The sequence below is a fragment of the Lissotriton vulgaris genome, chromosome 5 (assembly GCF_964263255.1).
Source record: "Lissotriton vulgaris chromosome 5, aLisVul1.2, whole genome shotgun sequence".
NCBI lineage: Eukaryota > Metazoa > Chordata > Amphibia > Caudata > Salamandridae > Lissotriton > Lissotriton vulgaris.
This window is the reverse complement of record NC_141693.1, coordinates 1,046,611,592-1,046,630,391: the sequence shown is the minus strand read 5'-3', so window position 1 is coordinate 1,046,630,391 and position 18,800 is coordinate 1,046,611,592. Positions and strand designations below refer to the sequence as shown.

The window sequence follows — 18,800 nt, the reverse complement described above, 5'->3', positions numbered from 1 at the left end:
GCCTCACAGGTGAAAAACAAAGATAGGACTGACTTCCAAAGGGCTGATATGCAGGTCCTGCCTCGTGCCTCAGGGGCACCTGCTCACCCAGGAGTGAGGAGTGATGAACTGTTGCATGGAGGGCGTGGTATTGGCATCAACAAGAAAAGTGATTTTTATCTCAAAGTGAAATACAAATGTAGACGTTGTAAGTTACCTGAAAATAGGAATAGGAGCGATGTGAAGCGTAGTAGACTCTAAGAAGAGACAGTGAATCTGCCTTTTTCCTCTAACCCCCTTCTACCTACTAGGGATTAAATATTGGATTAAGGCACGCGATATCTCACAGTTATCAATGGACCGCAGGGAACTACTGCAAGATCACTGGCCTCCAGCTGAGCCAGTCATTGCAAGGGTCATGAAGAACAGGCAGCTGATTTGTTACCTTTGTCTCAAATTGTAAAGCGCTCTGATATCCTTCGGGATCAAGTTCGCGCTATATAAAACTTTATAAATAAATAAATGGTGAATAAGCGGCTTCAGCATTTCTGATTAGTTGCCATTTATATAAAAAAAATAAAAAAAATGTTAAGAACTCTGTTATTGCGTTTAGGGCTTACTGGCATTAAATATCGGACTGTGACAGCTCAGGTCTGTACAGTAGTGGGAAAATCTCCTTTTCAGGTTTTTGAGGAATAACAAATGATGGCTTCAAGTTGCAGATCTGACAGAAGAGTGATCCAGTGTTTAGCCGCCAAGTAAGAAAAGCAGCGCCTGCCGTGACATTCACTCCTGATACCAGGAATAACTGCTAAAGTGGCTTTAGAAATGGGCAGGCTTCAGCTGGAAATAAGTGGGGTGATAGGCTTTAGAATCAAAAGAGGGTTATTTTCTGTAGAAAATGCTTTCACAGGCGAAGAGCCTTGAACATTGATCTTCAAGCTACTGGCAGCCAATGGAGGGTGTTTAAATGAGTACACACAGGACAACTTGGTCGTAGGCTAAAGTAGTAGTACCCTAGTTGAAATGTTTTGGATAAATTGGAGTCTGGCTAGCAGACTATTTAGGACATCTAGTTGTGAAGAATTACAGTAGTGTAAGAGGGAATTCATGTTTGCTTCAACGATTGCTTTTTAACAGTGCTATGATGAAGGGAAATGATCTTACATAATATTCTAATGTAAAAGAAGCAGGGGGAAGAGGCTTTATTGATCTAATTAGGAAAGAATTGTAATTGTAATTGTAAGATAGTTTTTATAGAGCGCATACTATCGCTCCAAGGAGCATCTTGGCGCTGTAGTCCGTAGCCTAGAATGGTGGGCCGGATAAAAAATGTTGCCATCAGCCAATCAGAAGGCATCTCTGTATTTAGACCCTTCTGATTGGCAGTTTGTTTTAGCCCTCATCAACCCCGAAGATGAACTTTAAAAATGGTCGGTTTTCGCTAACTTTGCTTTCCACTAGAAAATGTCACCCATCCGTAGTAGACACTTTATGATATGTGATACAAAGTAATCCTTAACCGCATCGCTGCTGCGGTTATTTTTGCGCTGTGCGGCTGTTTTCTAATTACCGCGTTACATGACGAGCTCAGCTCATCATCCGCACACGTCACCCGTGGTTGATGACGAGCTGAGCTCGTCATCAGCATCGAAGGGGTTAAGCTGTAAACCTAACCTTAGGGAATACAGTTGCTGCTGAATGAATTCCAGACCCGGCCATCTGAGATCTGTTGATCACCTCAGACCTCTATCCCTCTAGTGTGAGTGACCTTGAAATTAACTCAATTCAAAAGAATCTCACATGGATGTTTTTACGAGTAGTCCGGCACCCTTCGGGCTTTCCAATCAATCTTGGCCCTGCTAAATGACTTTGTAGTTTTAGTATTCTGATTGAATACAAATTACTGTCTTATTCTGAGTAAATCTGTAACATCAATTCTTCCCTGAAAAACAGTAGTGGTGAAAAACCTTCTCTAGATCTTTCTGACCAGAATAATTTTACCCCTGTATCGCTACTCCCCTATGGACCAAACTCCTCGGAAACAACTCTCTTATTCAAATTTATGTTGAGGGACACGGCATTCTCATTTCTTTCCAGGCAAGTTTCAGTTTGGGTAGAAGTACCAAAACAGTAGTGGTCTCTGTCATGGATGACCTTTGCAATAGCAATAACCTTGTTCATATTAGAAATCTCAGCAGCCTTTGACACGATTGATTACACATCTTATGCAGCAGGTTAAGTTCCATAGGCATTTCAGGCAATTTATTGAAGAGGTTAATATCCTATATGTCCTGACTGCAACAAATTATGGCTTTACCACCTATAAGTCGAAACCCAAAGCTGTCAATTGTGGTATTAAGCAAGCTTCTATACTATATCCTCTTATTCAATATATACATGCATCCTTTAGCCTGACTTCTAACTCAATTCAGTGCTAGATTTTACATGAACACAGACAAACCCCAATTGATCTTTGGAGCTTCCCAGGGCGGGAGGACCTGACCTAGCATTTCGGGCTGGACTGTTCTTATGGAGAGCAGGGTCAAGACTGATTTCCATATGGCTGGGTCCAAACTGGGGTGGCATGGTGAACAAACAGATTTAACCCAGATCTATGACTGGGGGCAGGGGGATGTTTGACGATGTTCAGCTTTCAATCCACCATATTATCGTGTTGCTATAGTTGCCCTAAGTCAAAAGTGTATTCCCAGAGGTGGGCTCCGTGCTCACTGTCCCAATGGATTCAGGCTAGCCTGGCTGGTGAGGGATGATACCCCAAAACTGGTCTCCGGATGCTTGTTTCCGGTCCAGGGAGGACCTGTCCTGGCAGTTCGGGCTGGGCTGTTCCCATCGGAGCAGGGTCACAGCTGATTTGCAAATGGCTGGGTCCAAACTGAGGTGCCATGGTGAGCAAAACAATGATGAATGTTCCAGATCTGTGACTGGGGTTGAATGTTTGACAAAGTTCAGAATTCCATCTATCATCTTTTGTGTTGCTATAGTTGCCCTCAGTGGGAAGGGTATGCCCAGACATGGGTCCCTTGCTCACTGTGACTCTGGATTCAAGCTAGCCTGGCTGATGAGGGGTGATACCCCGACACCTGTCTCATGATGCTTGTTTCCAGTCCTGGGAGGACCTAGAATGGCACTTCAGGTTGAACTGTTCCCATGGGAAGCAGGGTCAAGACTGATTTGCATATGGCTGGGTTCAAACTGAGGTGGCATGGTGAGCAATAAAATGATAGATTTATCCCAGATCTGTGAGTTGGGGTGAATTCTTGACAATGTTCAGCATTCCATCCATCTTCTTTTTGTGTAGCTATAGTCAGCCTAAGTGGGAAGGATGTGGGTCCGTGGTCACTGTGCCATTACATCCATGCTAGCTTGGCTTATGAGGGGGTGATACCCCGAAACCGGTCTCAGTATGCTTGTTTCCAGTCCAGGGAGGGCCTGGTCTGGTAGTTTGGGCTGGATTGTTTCCATGGGGAGCAGGGTCAAGACTCGCATATGCAAGATTCGCACATGGCTGGGTCCAAAATGGGGTGGCATGGTGAGCATAAAAATGATGGATTTAACCCAGATCTGTGACTGGGTGGTGTGGGTGCATGTTTGACAATGTTCAGTATTCCGTCCATCATCTTTTTGTGTTGCTATAGTGTTGCTCAGACCTCACGTTCTACCCCAGTTTTGTCACACAGACTACATTTGGTATTCTGGTGGATGTCTGAAAATATTACAAAGCTCAACCCATGAAAAATGCAACTTGACTGTTTTTGTGAAGCATTCAATTTGGAACATCAGCCTTTGCGCACCTTGAATGGGTCTTTGTACCACTTATTCCCTCATTGTACCAGGTCCAGGCATATATCTAGTTTCTAGCCTGTCTCTTGGTCCTCAAGTTGCTACAGTAACAAGTCAGTGCATTTTCCAGCTTAAAATACTTAGTAACATTCTCCAGTCGATTGAAAAAATATTCTCTATTTCTATCATGAATTCACTTTCACAATTTATCACAACTGTTTCAAAATACTGCTTCCTTACCTTGAACAGTTGCATTGGCTGCCTGTCCGACACAGGCTAGCCCAGTTTAGCAAAACGTTTTTTGTAGTTTATTAGTGCAGCTGGCATAGACCCATCTACAACTTAAGGTTCCGATGACCAATATCTCCCAACTATTCCTAGAGGAAAATCATTTTCGTTTGGAGAACGGGCCTTTTCAGTTGCTGCCGCCAGAAACTGGAATTCTCCTCTTTTACTCTTTATTTAGAACCGTGTCTGAATCACTTCAGAAAATTATTAGGAACTTTTGTGTTCACTAATTAGTCTTATCGGCAGTGTCTGTGAAACCGCGATGTACCTGTGATTTACCAGTAACTTGTAAAATAGCATAGTGGGTGAAGTGGCAAAGAGTTGGGGATTCTTTTACAACACTCAGGAAGGTCTATGGAAATCTTTACAGCTTCATTTAGGTTACAAAGTACAACTTATGTCTCATATTCTTATTTAGCATCAACAAAACTATTTTACATAAGATTTAAGAGAAAGTACGTTTTATTAATTTCCCATGCAACGTCACTGTCCCTAAAAACTTGGCAAAAGCTAAGCTTGCAATGAAAAGATAGAATTTGCACAAGGGAAAAGTGTAGGAAAACAATCAATAATTAATATAAAGCTTGACCCATATTCAGTAGTGTAAATGTCTTATTATGCAGTGAAACTTATTTCTCAATAGAGAAAAATGTTTACGCAGACAGACGAAAACCGTGAATCTTTGAAAACTTTGCGAAATGCAAAAATCAGGGACTTTACAATACTGGGTGCAACCCTATAACAATGGCAGTCTGTTGTCAGTTTAAGTGACTGCTTGAATACATTTATAATATGTGACTCCCACCAGGTTATATGGATACCTATTTTCAGATATTCCTTATCGGTACAGGTGCTAATGACAGTGAATTGTTGGTGCCACCGGGGTTAAGGGGTGTCCTAGTGTTTTGTGAGCCGTGATAGCCACTGTGTGATATGTGGTCAGATGGTGCGCATCATCAAATATTAGTTGTAGAGATCTTTCTCGTGTTTCTCTCTATTTCTGGACATAGTCTTGTTGGTCACAGAAACTGGACGCAGTCTTAGTCCGGTTTTTGAAATATTGGTCAGCATGGCAACCGAGGTCCTGGTAGCACTGGTCTCAGACTAACAGTCTGAAATGGTGCCAATGTCTTTGAGAAAATCGCTTTTGCATAATGCCTAAAATATCCATGGCATGAAAGCAACAGAAGCAACAAAGATGGTCTTTTTAAGTGCTTATGCTGTGAAAAATAACAGGGGATGATGTCCATTTCGCAAACATTACCATGTGTGAGCGATAAAACTGTGTCTATGAAATATTGGAGTCAGATTATGGATTAAACTAGACAATGGGCCCCTCCTTAACCACCATGCGGCGCGTTGCAGTAATGCCTTGTTCCAACCTCATCCACTGTTGTCGCTATCCTATCATGGAATGGATTCAATGGCAGGCTGTTTGCAGTTTAAAGGACTATGTAGCCTTTTAAGGCTTCAGAAATACTAGTCCAGGCAACTCCTGAATAAGAACTTCCAAAACGCCAACTATGCAATTGGTGCATAAAGTCCACCTCATAGCCAGAAAAATAAGGTGCTTGCGATTATATCCAAAAATATAGAATTTTCTTATATTGCGTAAGTAGTTTCTCAGTAGAGTAACTTTTATTTGAAAATGGGATCTTACTAAACCAGGGATGTCAGTAGGATTACTTTTACTACTTTCACGTCCATGAATCTCTGACGAAGGGCTGGTTTGTACCGTTTGAAAAACAGCATGTACCAAGATTGGAGAATGTGTTTCCTGCAAATATGAGGTAACCACACGCTAGTTTTACATTTGTTTCATCCATGCTGCAAAACTATTTGAGAAGTATCAAATAAATAAACATTTATAAGATATCATAATGTGGACATTATTTCATGGTTGGTGTTTCTGTAGACCATGTATCATGCATTGCAGTACAAACTAAATGTGGGGCCACAGATTATAAGAGATTTACAACAAGGGGTGGTGAGGGACAGAGTCTCTGAATTAAGCAGAAAGCTCTCACCCAGTCAAGAGATCAGGGCTAGACCCACCACCGTTTTTTAGCTCACTGCACCATCCCAGTTTCAGAACCTGGCTGTATGCAAATTAGTCTGTTCCTGTCCCAGTGCATGATGGGAACAGGGCAAACCAAACTACAAAAGCCAATTCTTACACTGGGAAGGAAACAAGCTCCCGGGGACCGGTTTCTGGCATTACAGCCGTCTTCGGCCCGGTTTGCTTGAATCCTGATGGTGCAATGAGCAAGGGTCTCACATCTGAGAATACCCTTCCACGCTTAGGGTGGACAAAAATATTTACAACAAGGGGTGGTGAGGGACAGAGTCTCTGAATTAAGCAGAAAGCTCTCACCCAGTCAAGAGATCAGGGCTAGACCCAACACCGTTTTTTAGCTCACTGCACCATCCCAGTTTCAGAACCTGGCTGTATGCAAATTAGTCTGTTCCTGTCCCAGTGCATGATGGGAACAGGGCAAACCAAACTACAAAAGCCAATTCTTACACTGGGAAGGAAACAAGCTCCCGGGGACCGGTTTCTGCCATTACAGCCGTCTTCGGCCCGGTTTGCTTGAATCCTGATGGTGCAATGAGCAAGGGTCTCACATCTGAGAATACCCTTCCACGCTTAGGGTGGACAAAAATATTTACAACAAGGGGTGGTGAGGGACAGAGTCTCTGAATTAAGCAGAAAGCTCTCACCCAGTCAAGAGATCAGGGCTAGACCCACCACCGTTTTTTAGCTCACTGCACCATCCCAGTTTCAGAACCTGGCTGTATGCAAATTAGTCTGTTCCTGTCCCAGTGCATGATGGGAACAGGGCAAACCAAACTACAAAAGCCAATTCTTACACTGGGAAGGAAACAAGCTCCCGGGGACCGGTTTCTGGCATTACAGCCGTCTTCGGCCCGGTTTGCTTGAATCCTGATGGTGCAATGAGCAAGGGTCTCACATCTGAGAATACCCTTCCACGCTTAGGGTGGACAAAAATATTTACAACAAGGGGTGGTGAGGGACAGAGTCTCTGAATTAAGCAGAAAGCTCTCACCCAGTCAAGAGATCAGGGCTAGACCCAACACCGTTTTTTAGCTCACTGCACCATCCCAGTTTCAGAACCTGGCTGTATGCAAATTAGTCTGTTCCTGTCCCAGTGCATGATGGGAACAGGGCAAACCAAACTACAAAAGCCAATTCTTACACTGGGAAGGAAACATGCTCCCGGGGACCGGTTTCTGGCATTACAGCCATCTTCGGCCCGGTTTGCTTGAATCCTGATGGTGCAATGAGCAAGGGTCTCACATCTGAGAATACCCTTCCACGCTTAGGGTGGACAAAAATATTTACAAGGGGTGGTGAGGGACAGAGTCTCTGAATTAAGCAGAAAGCTCTCACCCAGTCAAGAGATCAGGGCTAGACCCACCACCGTGATGGATCAAGCCCTGATCTTTGGACTGGGTAAGAGTGGTCTGTTTAACTCAGACACTCTGTTCATCACCACCCCCTTTTCTAAATCGTTTTTGGCCACTACAGGTGTGGCAGGGTATACTCAGACATGAGTCCCTTTCTCACTGCTCCATCAGGATTCAAGCAAGCCGGGCCGAAGAAGGCTGAAATGCCAGAAACCGGTCCCCGGTAGCTTGTCTCCTTTCTGGTGAAGAATTGGCTTGGTAGTTTAGTCTGCCCTGTTCCCATGATGCACTGGGCCAGGGACAGACTGATTTGCATATAGCCAGGTTCTGAGCTGGGATGGGGCAGTGAGATAAATAACGGTGATGGATCAAGCCCTGATCTTTGGACTGGGTAAGAGTGGTCTGTTTAACTCAGACACTCTGTTCATCACCACCCCCTTTTCTAAATCGTTTTTGGCCACTACAGGTGTGGCAGGGTATACTCAGACATGAGTCCCTTTCTCACTGCTCCATCAGGATTCAAGCAAGCCGGGCCGAAGAAGGCTGAAATGCCAGAAACCGGTCCCCGGTAGCTTTTCTCCTTTCTGGTGAAGAATTGGCTTGGTAGTTTAGTCTGCCCTGTTCCCATGATGCACTGGGCCAGGGACAGACTGATTTGCATATAGCCAGGTTCTGAGCTGGGATGGGGCAGTGAGATAAATAACGGTGATGGATCAAGCCCTGATCTTTGGACTGGGTAAGAGTGGTCTGTTTAACTCAGACACTCTGTTCATCACCACCCCCTTTTCTAAATCGTTTTTGGCCACTACAGGTGTGGCAGGGTATACTCAGACATGAGTCCCTTTCTCACTGCTCCATCAGGATTCAAGCAAGCCGGGCCGAAGAAGGCTGAAATGCCAGAAACCGGTCCCCGGTAGCTTGTCTCCTTTCTGGTGAAGAATTGGCTTGGTAGTTTAGTCTGCCCTGTTCCCATGATGCACTGGGCCAGGGACAGACTGATTTGCATATAGCCAGGTTCTGAGCTGGGATGGGGCAGTGAGATAAATAACGGTGATGGATCAAGCCCTGATCTTTGGACTGGGTAAGAGTGGTCTGTTTAACTCAGACACTCTGTTCATCACCACCCCCTTTTCTAAATCGTTTTTGGCCACTACAGGTGTGGCAGGGTATACTCAGACATGAGTCCCTTTCTCACTGCTCAATCAGGATTCAAGCAAGCCGGGCCGAAGAAGGCTGAAATGCCAGAAACCGGTCCCCGGTAGCTTGTCTCCTTTCTGGTGAAGAATTGGCTTGGTAGTTTAGTCTGCCCTGTTCCCATGTTGCACTGGGCCAGGGACAGACTGATTTGCATATAGCCAGGTTCTGAGCTGGGATGGGGCAGTGAGATAAATAACGGTGATGGATCAAGCCCTGATCTTTGGACTGGGTAAGAGTGGTCTGTTTAACTCAGACACTCTGTTCATCACCACCCCCTTTTCTAAATCGTTTTTGGCCACTACAGGTGTGGCAGGGTATACTCAGACATGAGTCCCTTTCTCACTGCTCCATCAGGATTCAAGCAAGCCGGGCCGAAGAAGGCTGACATGCCAGAAACCGGTCCCCGGTAGCTTGTCTCCTTTCTGGTGAAGAATTGGCTTGGTAGTTTAGTCTGCCCTGTTCCCATGATGCACTGGGCCAGGGACAGACTGATTTGCATATAGCCAGGTTCTGAGCTGGGATGGGGCAGTGAGATAAATAACGGTGATGGATCAAGCCCTGATCTTTGGACTGGGTAAGAGTGGTCTGTTTAACTCAGACACTCTGTTCATCACCACCCCCTTTTCTAAATCGTTTTTGGCCACTACAGGTGTGGCAGGGTATACTCAGACATGAGTCCCTTTCTCACTGCTCCATCAGGATTCAAGCAAGCCGGGCCGAAGAAGGCTGAAATGCCAGAAACCGGTCCCCGGTAGCTTGTCTCCTTTCTGGTGAAGAATTGGCTTGGTAGTTTAGTCTGCCCTGTTCCCATGATGCACTGGGCCAGGGACAGACTGATTTGCATATAGCCAGGTTCTGAGCTGGGATGGGGCAGTGAGATAAATAACGGTGATGGATCAAGCCCTGATCTTTGGACTGGGTAAGAGTGGTCTGTTTAACTCAGACACTCTGTTCATCACCACCCCCTTTTCTAAATCGTTTTTGGCCACTACAGGTGTGGCAGGGTATACTCAGACATGAGTCCCTTTCTCACTGCTCCATCAGGATTCAAGCAAGCCGGGCCGAAGAAGGCTGAAATGCCAGAAACCGGTCCCCGGTAGCTTGTCTCCTTTCTGGTGAAGAATTGGCTTGGTAGTTTAGTCTGCCCTGTTCCCATGATGCACTGGGCCAGGGACAGACTGATTTGCATATAGCCAGGTTCTGAGCTGGGATGGGGCAGTGAGATAAATAACGGTGATGGATCAAGCCCTGATCTTTGGACTGGGTAAGAGTGGTCTGTTTAACTCAGACACTCTGTTCATCACCACCCCCTTTTCTAAATCGTTTTTGGCCACTACAGGTGTGGCAGGGTATACTCAGACATGAGTCCCTTTCTCACTGCTCCATCAGGATTCAAGCAAGCCGGGCCGAAGAAGGCTGAAATGCCAGAAACCGGTCCCCGGTAGCTTGTCTCCTTTCTGGTGAAGAATTGGCTTGGTAGTTTAGTCTGCCCTGTTCCCATGATGCACTGGGCCAGGGACAGACTGATTTGCATATAGCCAGGTTCTGAGCTGGGATGGGGCAGTGAGATAAATAACGGTGATGGATCAAGCCCTGATCTTTGGACTGGGTAAGAGTGGTCTGTTTAACTCAGACACTCTGTTCATCACCACCCCCTTTTCTAAATTGTTTTTGGCCACTACAGGTGTGGCAGGGTATACTCAGACATGAGTCCCTTTCTCACTGCTCCATCAGGATTCAAGCAAGCCGGGCCGAAGAAGGCTGACATGCCAGAAACCGGTCCCCGGTAGCTTGTCTCCTTTCTGGTGAAGAATTGGCTTGGTAGTTTAGTCTGCCCTGTTCCCATGATGCACTGGGCCAGGGACAGACTGATTTGCATATAGCCAGGTTCTGAGCTGGGATGGGGCAGTGAGATAAATAACGGTGATGGATCAAGCCCTGATCTTTGGACTGGGTAAGAGTGGTCTGTTTAACTCAGACACTCTGTTCATCACCACCCCCTTTTCTAAATCGTTTTTGGCCACTACAGGTGTGGCAGGGTATACTCAGACATGAGTCCCTTTCTCACTGCTCCATCAGGATTCAAGCAAGCCGGGCCGAAGAAGGCTGAAATGCCAGAAACCGGTCCCCGGTAGCTTGTCTCCTTTCTGGTGAAGAATTGGCTTGGTAGTTTAGTCTGCCCTGTTCCCATGATGCACTGGGCCAGGGACAGACTGATTTGCATATAGCCAGGTTCTGAGCTGGGATGGGGCAGTGAGATAAATAACGGTGATGGATCAAGCCCTGATATTTGGACTGGGTAAGAGTGGTCTGTTTAACTCAGACACTCTGTTCATCACCACCCCCTTTTCTAAATCGTTTTTGGCCACTACAGGTGTGGCAGGGTATACTCAGACATGAGTCCCTTTCTCACTGCTCCATCAGGATTCAAGCAAGCCGGGCCGAAGAAGGCTGAAATGCCAGAAACCGGTCCCCGGTAGCTTGTCTCCTTTCTGGTGAAGAATTGGCTTGGTAGTTTAGTCTGCCCTGTTCCCATGATGCACTGGGCCAGGGACAGACTGATTTGCATATAGCCAGGTTCTGAGCTGGGATGGGGCAGTGAGATAAATAACGGTGATGGATCAAGCCCTGATCTTTGGACTGGGTAAGAGTGGTCTGTTTAACTCAGACACTCTGTTCATCACCACCCCCTTTTCTAAATCGTTTTTGGCCACTACAGGTGTGGCAGGGTATACTCAGACATGAGTCCCTTTCTCACTGCTCCATCAGGATTCAAGCAAGCCGGGCCGAAGAAGGCTGAAATGCCAGAAACCGGTCCCCGGTAGCTTGTCTCCTTTCTGGTGAAGAATTGGCTTGGTAGTTTAGTCTGCCCTGTTCCCATGATGCACTGGGCCAGGGACAGACTGATTTGCATATAGCCAGGTTCTGAGCTGGGATGGGGCAGTGAGATAAATAACGGTGATGGATCAAGCCCTGATCTTTGGACTGGGTAAGAGTGGTCTGTTTAACTCAGACACTCTGTTCATCACCACCCCCTTTTCTAAATCGTTTTTGGCCACTACAGGTGTGGCAGGGTATACTCAGACATGAGTCCCTTTCTCACTGCTCCATCAGGATTCAAGCAAGCCGGGCCGAAGAAGGCTGAAATGCCAGAAACCGGTCCCCGGTAGCTTGTCTCCTTTCTGGTGAAGAATTGGCTTGGTAGTTTAGTCTGCCCTGTTCCCATGATGCACTGGGCCAGGGACAGACTGATTTGCATATAGCCAGGTTCTGAGCTGGGATGGGGCAGTGAGATAAATAACGGTGATGGATGAAGCCCTGATCTTTGGACTGGGTAAGAGTGGTCTGTTTAACTCAGACACTCTGTTCATCACCACCCCCTTTTCTAAATCGTTTTTGGCCACTACAGGTGTGGCAGGGTATACTCAGACATGAGTCCCTTTCTCACTGCTCCATCAGGATTCAAGCAAGCCGGGCCGAAGAAGGCTGAAATGCCAGAAACCGGTCCCCGGTAGCTTGTCTCCTTTCTGGTGAAGAATTGGCTTGGTAGTTTAGTCTGCCCTGTTCCCATGATGCACTGGGCCAGGGACAGACTGATTTGCATATAGCCAGGTTCTGAGCTGGGATGGGGCAGTGAGATAAATAACGGTGATGAATCAAGCCCTGATCTTTGGACTGGGTAAGAGTGGTCTGTTTAACTCAGACACTCTGTTCATCACCACCCCCTTTTCTAAATCGTTTTTGGCCACTACAGGTGTGGCAGGGTATACTCAGACATGAGTCCCTTTCTCACTGCTCCATCAGGATTCAAGCAAGCCGGGCCGAAGAAGGCTGAAATGCCAGAAACCGGTCCCCGGTAGCTTGTCTCCTTTCTGGTGAAGAATTGGCTTGGTAGTTTAGTCTGCCCTGTTCCCATGATGCACTGGGCCAGGGACAGACTGATTTGCATATAGCCAGGTTCTGAGCTGGGATGGGGCAGTGAGATAAAAAACGGTGATGAATCAAGCCCTGATCTTTGGACTGGGTAAGAGTGGTCTGTTTAACTCAGACACTCTGTTCATCACCACCCCCTTTTCTAAATCGTTTTTGGCCACTACAGGTGTGGCAGGGTATACTCAGACATGAGTCCCTTTCTCACTGCTCCATCAGGATTCAAGCAAGCCGGGCCGAAGAAGGCTGAAATGCCAGAAACCGGTCCCCGGTAGCTTGTCTCCTTTCTGGTGAAGAATTGGCTTGGTAGTTTAGTCTGCCCTGTTCCCATGATGCACTGGGCCAGGGACAGACTGATTTGCATATAGCCAGGTTCTGAGCTGGGATGGGGCAGTGAGATAAATAACGGTGATGGATCAAGCCCTGATCTTTGGACTGGGTAAGAGTGGTCTGTTTAACTCAGACACTCTGTTCATCACCACCCCCTTTTCTAAATCGTTTTTGGCCACTACAGGTGTGGCAGGGTATACTCAGACATGAGTCCCTTTCTCACTGCTCCATCAGGATTCAAGCAAGCCGGGCCGAAGAAGGCTGAAATGCCAGAAACCGGTCCCCGGTAGCTTGTCTCCTTTCTGGTGAAGAATTGGCTTGGTAGTTTAGTCTGCCCTGTTCCCATGATGCACTGGGCCAGGGACAGACTGATTTGCATATAGCCAGGTTCTGAGCTGGGATGGGGCAGTGAGATAAATAACGGTGATGGATCAAGCCCTGATCTTTGGACTGGGTAAGAGTGGTCTGTTTAACTCAGACACTCTGTTCATCACCACCCCCTTTTCTAAATCGTTTTTGGCCACTACAGGTGTGGCAGGGTATACTCAGACATGAGTCCCTTTCTCACTGCTCCATCAGGATTCAAGCAAGCCGGGCCGAAGAAGGCTGAAATGCCAGAAACCGGTCCCCGGTAGCTTGTCTCCTTTCTGGTGAAGAATTGGCTTGGTAGTTTAGTCTGCCCTGTTCCCATGATGCACTGGGCCAGGGACAGACTGATTTGCATATAGCCAGGTTCTGAGCTGGGATGGGGCAGTGAGATAAATAACGGTGATGAATCAAGCCCTGATCTTTGGACTGGGTAAGAGTGGTCTGTTTAACTCAGACACTCTGTTCATCACCACCCCCTTTTCTAAATCGTTTTTGGCCACTACAGGTGTGGCAGGGTATACTCAGACATGAGTCCCTTTCTCACTGCTCCATCAGGATTCAAGCAAGCCGGGCCGAAGAAGGCTGAAATGCCAGAAACCGGTCCCCGGTAGCTTGTCTCCTTTCTGGTGAAGAATTGGCTTGGTAGTTTAGTCTGCCCTGTTCCCATGATGCACTGGGCCAGGGACAGACTGATTTGCATATAGCCAGGTTCTGAGCTGGGATGGGGCAGTGAGATAAATAACGGTGATGAATCAAGCCCTGATCTTTGGACTGGGTAAGAGTGGTCTGTTTAACTCAGACACTCTGTTCATCACCACCCCCTTTTCTAAATCGTTTTTGGCCACTACAGGTGTGGCAGGGTATACTCAGACATGAGTCCCTTTCTCACTGCTCCATCAGGATTCAAGCAAGCCGGGCCGAAGAAGGCTGAAATGCCAGAAACCGGTCCCCGGTAGCTTGTCTCCTTTCTGGTGAAGAATTGGCTTGGTAGTTTAGTCTGCCCTGTTCCCATGATGCACTGGGCCAGGGACAGACTGATTTGCATATAGCCAGGTTCTGAGCTGGGATGGGGCAGTGAGATAAATAACGGTGATGGATCAAGCCCTGATCTTTGGACTGGGTAAGAGTGGTCTGTTTAACTCAGACACTCTGTTCATCACCACCCCCTTTTCTAAATCGTTTTTGGCCACTACAGGTGTGGCAGGGTATACTCAGACATGAGTCCCTTTCTCACTGCTCCATCAGGATTCAAGCAAGCCGGGCCGAAGAAGGCTGAAATGCCAGAAACCCGTCCCCGGTAGCTTGTCTCCTTTCTGGTGAAGAATTGGCTTGGTAGTTTAGTCTGCCCTGTTCCCATGATGCACTGGGCCAGGGACAGACTGATTTGCATATAGCCAGGTTCTGAGCTGGGATGGGGCAGTGAGATAAATAACGGTGATGGATCAAGCCCTGATCTTTGGACTGGGTAAGAGTGGTCTGTTTAACTCAGACACTCTGTTCATCGCCACCCCCTTTTCTAAATCGTTTTTGGCCACTACAGGTGTGGCAGGGTATACTCAGACATGAGTCCCTTTCTCACTGCTCCATCAGGATTCAAGCAAGCCGGGCCGAAGAAGGCTGAAATGCCAGAAACCCGTCCCCGGTAGCTTGTCTCCTTTCTGGTGAAGAATTGGCTTGGTAGTTTAGTCTGCCCTGTTCCCATGATGCACTGGGCCAGGGACAGACTGATTTGCATATAGCCAGGTTCTGAGCTGGGATGGGGCAGTGAGATAAATAACGGTGATGGATCAAGCCCTGATCTTTGGACTGGGGAAGAGTGGTCTGTTTAACTCAGACACTCTGTTCATCACCACCCCCTTTTCTAAATCGTTTTTGGCCACTACAGGTGTGGCAGGGTATACTCAGACATGAGTCCCTTTCTCACTGCTCCATCAGGATTCAAGCAAGCCGGGCCGAAGAAGGCTGAAATGCCAGAAACCGGTCCCCGGTAGCTTGTCTCCTTTCTGGTGATGAATTGGCTTGGTAGTTTAGTCTGCCCTGTTCCCATGATGCACTGGGCCAGGGACAGACTGATTTGCATATAGCCAGGTTCTGAGCTGGGATGGGGCAGTGAGATAAATAACGGTGATGGATCAAGCCCTGATCTTTGGACTTGGTAAGAGTGGTCTGTTTAACTCAGACACTCTGTTCATCACCACCCCCTTTTCTAAACAGATTATAAGAGAGTCACTGAGTGGAGGAATTGTGAACTCCTAAACAAACTCATCAGCACCGAGCTGATACCACCAGTATGGTCGAAATGGCTTGTTGAATAAATAGGAACACAAGGCAAGAGTTTGTGGGGTTCATCAAGAGGATATTGGACCTACTCCGGGGCTCCACGTCTTCAAAACATTACAATGCAGTGTTGTACAGTCCATGTGAGAAAGACAGACATAGGTACGATCCGCAGAAAGGCTCTTTCCATACAGGAGATGTGAGAAGAATCACCATTTGTGCATGATCTGTGCTGGTGGTTGTTGCAGGAGGGTGGAGGGGGCCACGCCAATTGTTGGAGACCAGGACTTATTTTATTATCTCTAACTTTAACACAAAGCATGGAAGAGAAAATCAGAAATGGCAGAAGGAAGGAGGAAAGGAGAAAGAGGGGTTAATACATAACCTGCAAGAGCGGGATGAAGAGACGGGGAGTGTAGGGTGCTGGATTCCACCTTATGCCTCAGCATAAGGTGGAAACAAGAGTAGGCAGCCTTGGTAATCAGAAACCTTGGCATTCTTCAACAATGGCTGCTGGCTTCTAAGAAAAACTTTAGGTCACTGAACGTATTTTAATGTATTTTGTTTTACAAATTAAGCACTGTTATGGGAATGGTAGAATGAAAGTGGGCAAATAAGGTACGGTAAGGCAGGGGAGAAGGCAGTCCTCTTTGAATGCAGAAACCAGAGAAACAACATCACAGAGCACTCGATTTTGGGTGGTCCCAGATGTGACAAAGTAGAAAGATGACTGCTTCTATTTGCAGCTGAAATAGACAAATGTGTGCAAATGCAGTGGTATGAGTCAGCGAATTCAAGGGGTGAAGATTGAATCATACAAATGGATGATACGTTATGGAAAGAATGGTATACAGAGAGAGGCAAGAAAATGCTGGAGTGCAAGTTGCTTCTTTGAAATGATGGCGTGCAGGTATCAGCGCAGAAATGTTGGCATGCACGGAGAGGGTGTGAAATGCTGGAATGCAGGGAGAATCCTGAACATTCATGAGTGCAGGGTGAGTCTGGGGGAATTATATGCAAAGGAAGCACCGACACCCTGTAGTATAGGTAGAGGGCAGAGGAATCCAGGATTACATGTAGGGTCAAAGACATGACAGTGGGCAGGAGAGCTTGGAGTCGATTCCCACAATATTCATCGAGGTTGGTGCAGCTTAGCTTGTTAGTTGGTGCTGACTGAATGTTGCAGAACATTTCAAATAGTAAAACCCCAGTGCCCACTCATCTGCAGAGCTTTAAGGAGATTGATAACCTAGTGAAGTTTGAACTGGATTGTTTAAATGAAAGCAGGTTCCTTCATTCAACATTGATCTGCTTAATCGTGAAGGAGCACACCAACCACAATGCCATGAGATTATATTGAAGCCATAGCCCTATGATAACTTCACTTCAGTGTTGCCTCGATCTGTGTTGATTCAACTTCTTGTAATCCTTCCCGATTAAATGAGGACTGTTTTCATGATTTACTATGTTTGGTCATTTGCAAAGTCGGAGGCAATTTTGATTCCCAGTTCTTGGATTAATAGACGCATTGCTCGATATTGGTTGGGGTGGAGGCTACTGTGCGTGGGGATCACTGCATTACACACAACATTCCTAGGACTGACAGCCTACTTCGATGTTGCCATCACAGATGGGTCCGGTCTTGGTGCCACTTTGCCTTCATTCCACATACAGTTTCCGGAAGGTACAAGAGCCAACACGTGCCACAAGCTTCTTCTTAACCTCATGCGCGCTAGCGGTTTTCCCGCTGTGCGCTGAGTTTTTCAAAAACCCGCGTTACATGACGAGCTCTGCTCGTCATGAGCGTACGACAGGCGTACCTCATGACGAGCTGAACTCGTCATGCGCGTCGAAGGGGTTAATAACAAATCTTGGGTCTTTCTGCCAAGACTTTCAGTTCTCAGTGGGAAAGGCAAAGGTCCTGGAATGAGGGAATCTGGTAGTTCTAGAAGAAACCCCCACACCCCACTTTACAGAGTCCCAAGGTGTGATTTCTGCGTTACATTGTGCAGTTCATGACCATGATTCTACATTCAGCACTTCCCTTTTGAAAATGGTTCCAGCTCTTAAAATGTAGAGTAGTCCCTGTCCATTGAAGTCACTCATAGGATCCAATAAATTGGTGGCTAATTTTTGAGACTATGCTAATTCATTCATGTTTCCTACCCTGACCTATAGCAATTCTACTGGCTTCTGAATTGTTGAATGGGCTGTATTTAAAGACATTGACACGGTCCTCGGGTCCTCATTAATCCTACTTAGACATATTTTCATGAACAGATCAAACAATATTCAAAAGCAGATTTCTGTCCTCCTTTCACGAAATGTGATAAGCGATACCTAGATTTCAACAGGAATGGACTCCGGAAGGTCGTTGTAGGCACCACCACACATGCCTAAACAAGGACTAAATGGCCTTGTTTCTAGAGCGAGGAAGTACTAAAACAGTGAAAATCCCTGGCCCAGGTCTGGATAATGATCCACGGTAGAAATGCATCTATTTGCTGCGAGGCCTTACTCTGGGCCGGCTTTAGGGCAGTGTGACTGGTGCGGTTGCACAGGGTACTGACCTGTGGAGGGGGGGCGCTGTGACCTCAGGGGGGTACTGTGCTCTGCAATATCTTACGATAGGTGAGATGCGGGGCTCTTTTGTAGGTAGTAGTGAGAGAATCCGAGGAGGTGGTCATGGGACGTGGGGGCGCCAAAAGTGATTGTCGCACCGAGCGCCACCAGTGCTAAAGCTGGCCCTGGTCTTACTCTTTAGCACCAATGACCTTCTGTAACGTAAATCCTTCTTTCATCAGTTCTCCAAAGGGGCTATTTAGACCAAAGAAGACCACCTGAACCTCTGTAGTCAATTTTGCTTTAAATTATGAGGGTTGCGGATTGTCCTTTTGTTTGATGATATTAGGTTTTGTTTTGACACCTATGTTGACATCATTCATTAGCTGATCTTTAAATCTAGAAAATACATATGTTCAGTCTGCCTTCGATTAGGAATAACAGAGCTATCCCTTACGCTTGATTTGCCACTTAGAGTGGCTCTGGGCTAAGGAACATAGACGCTTTATCAAATTAATGACATACAAAAACTAAACATAGAATGCAAAGAACACTATTGCTACAGCTACACTAAACCTCCCTCTGATGAAATCCATTTTGCACCTCACTGGGTACATACAAGGGGTAAATGCTGA

The 18,800-nt window shown here is 46.6% G+C and overlaps 1 protein-coding gene across 3 annotated transcripts in view; it reads left to right on the top strand.

The window, feature by feature from the left end:
• Positions 1-18,800, top strand: part of SEMA4G (semaphorin 4G) — a 698,845-nt gene that overhangs the window by 618,161 nt on the left and 61,884 nt on the right. The window lies entirely within an intron of this gene.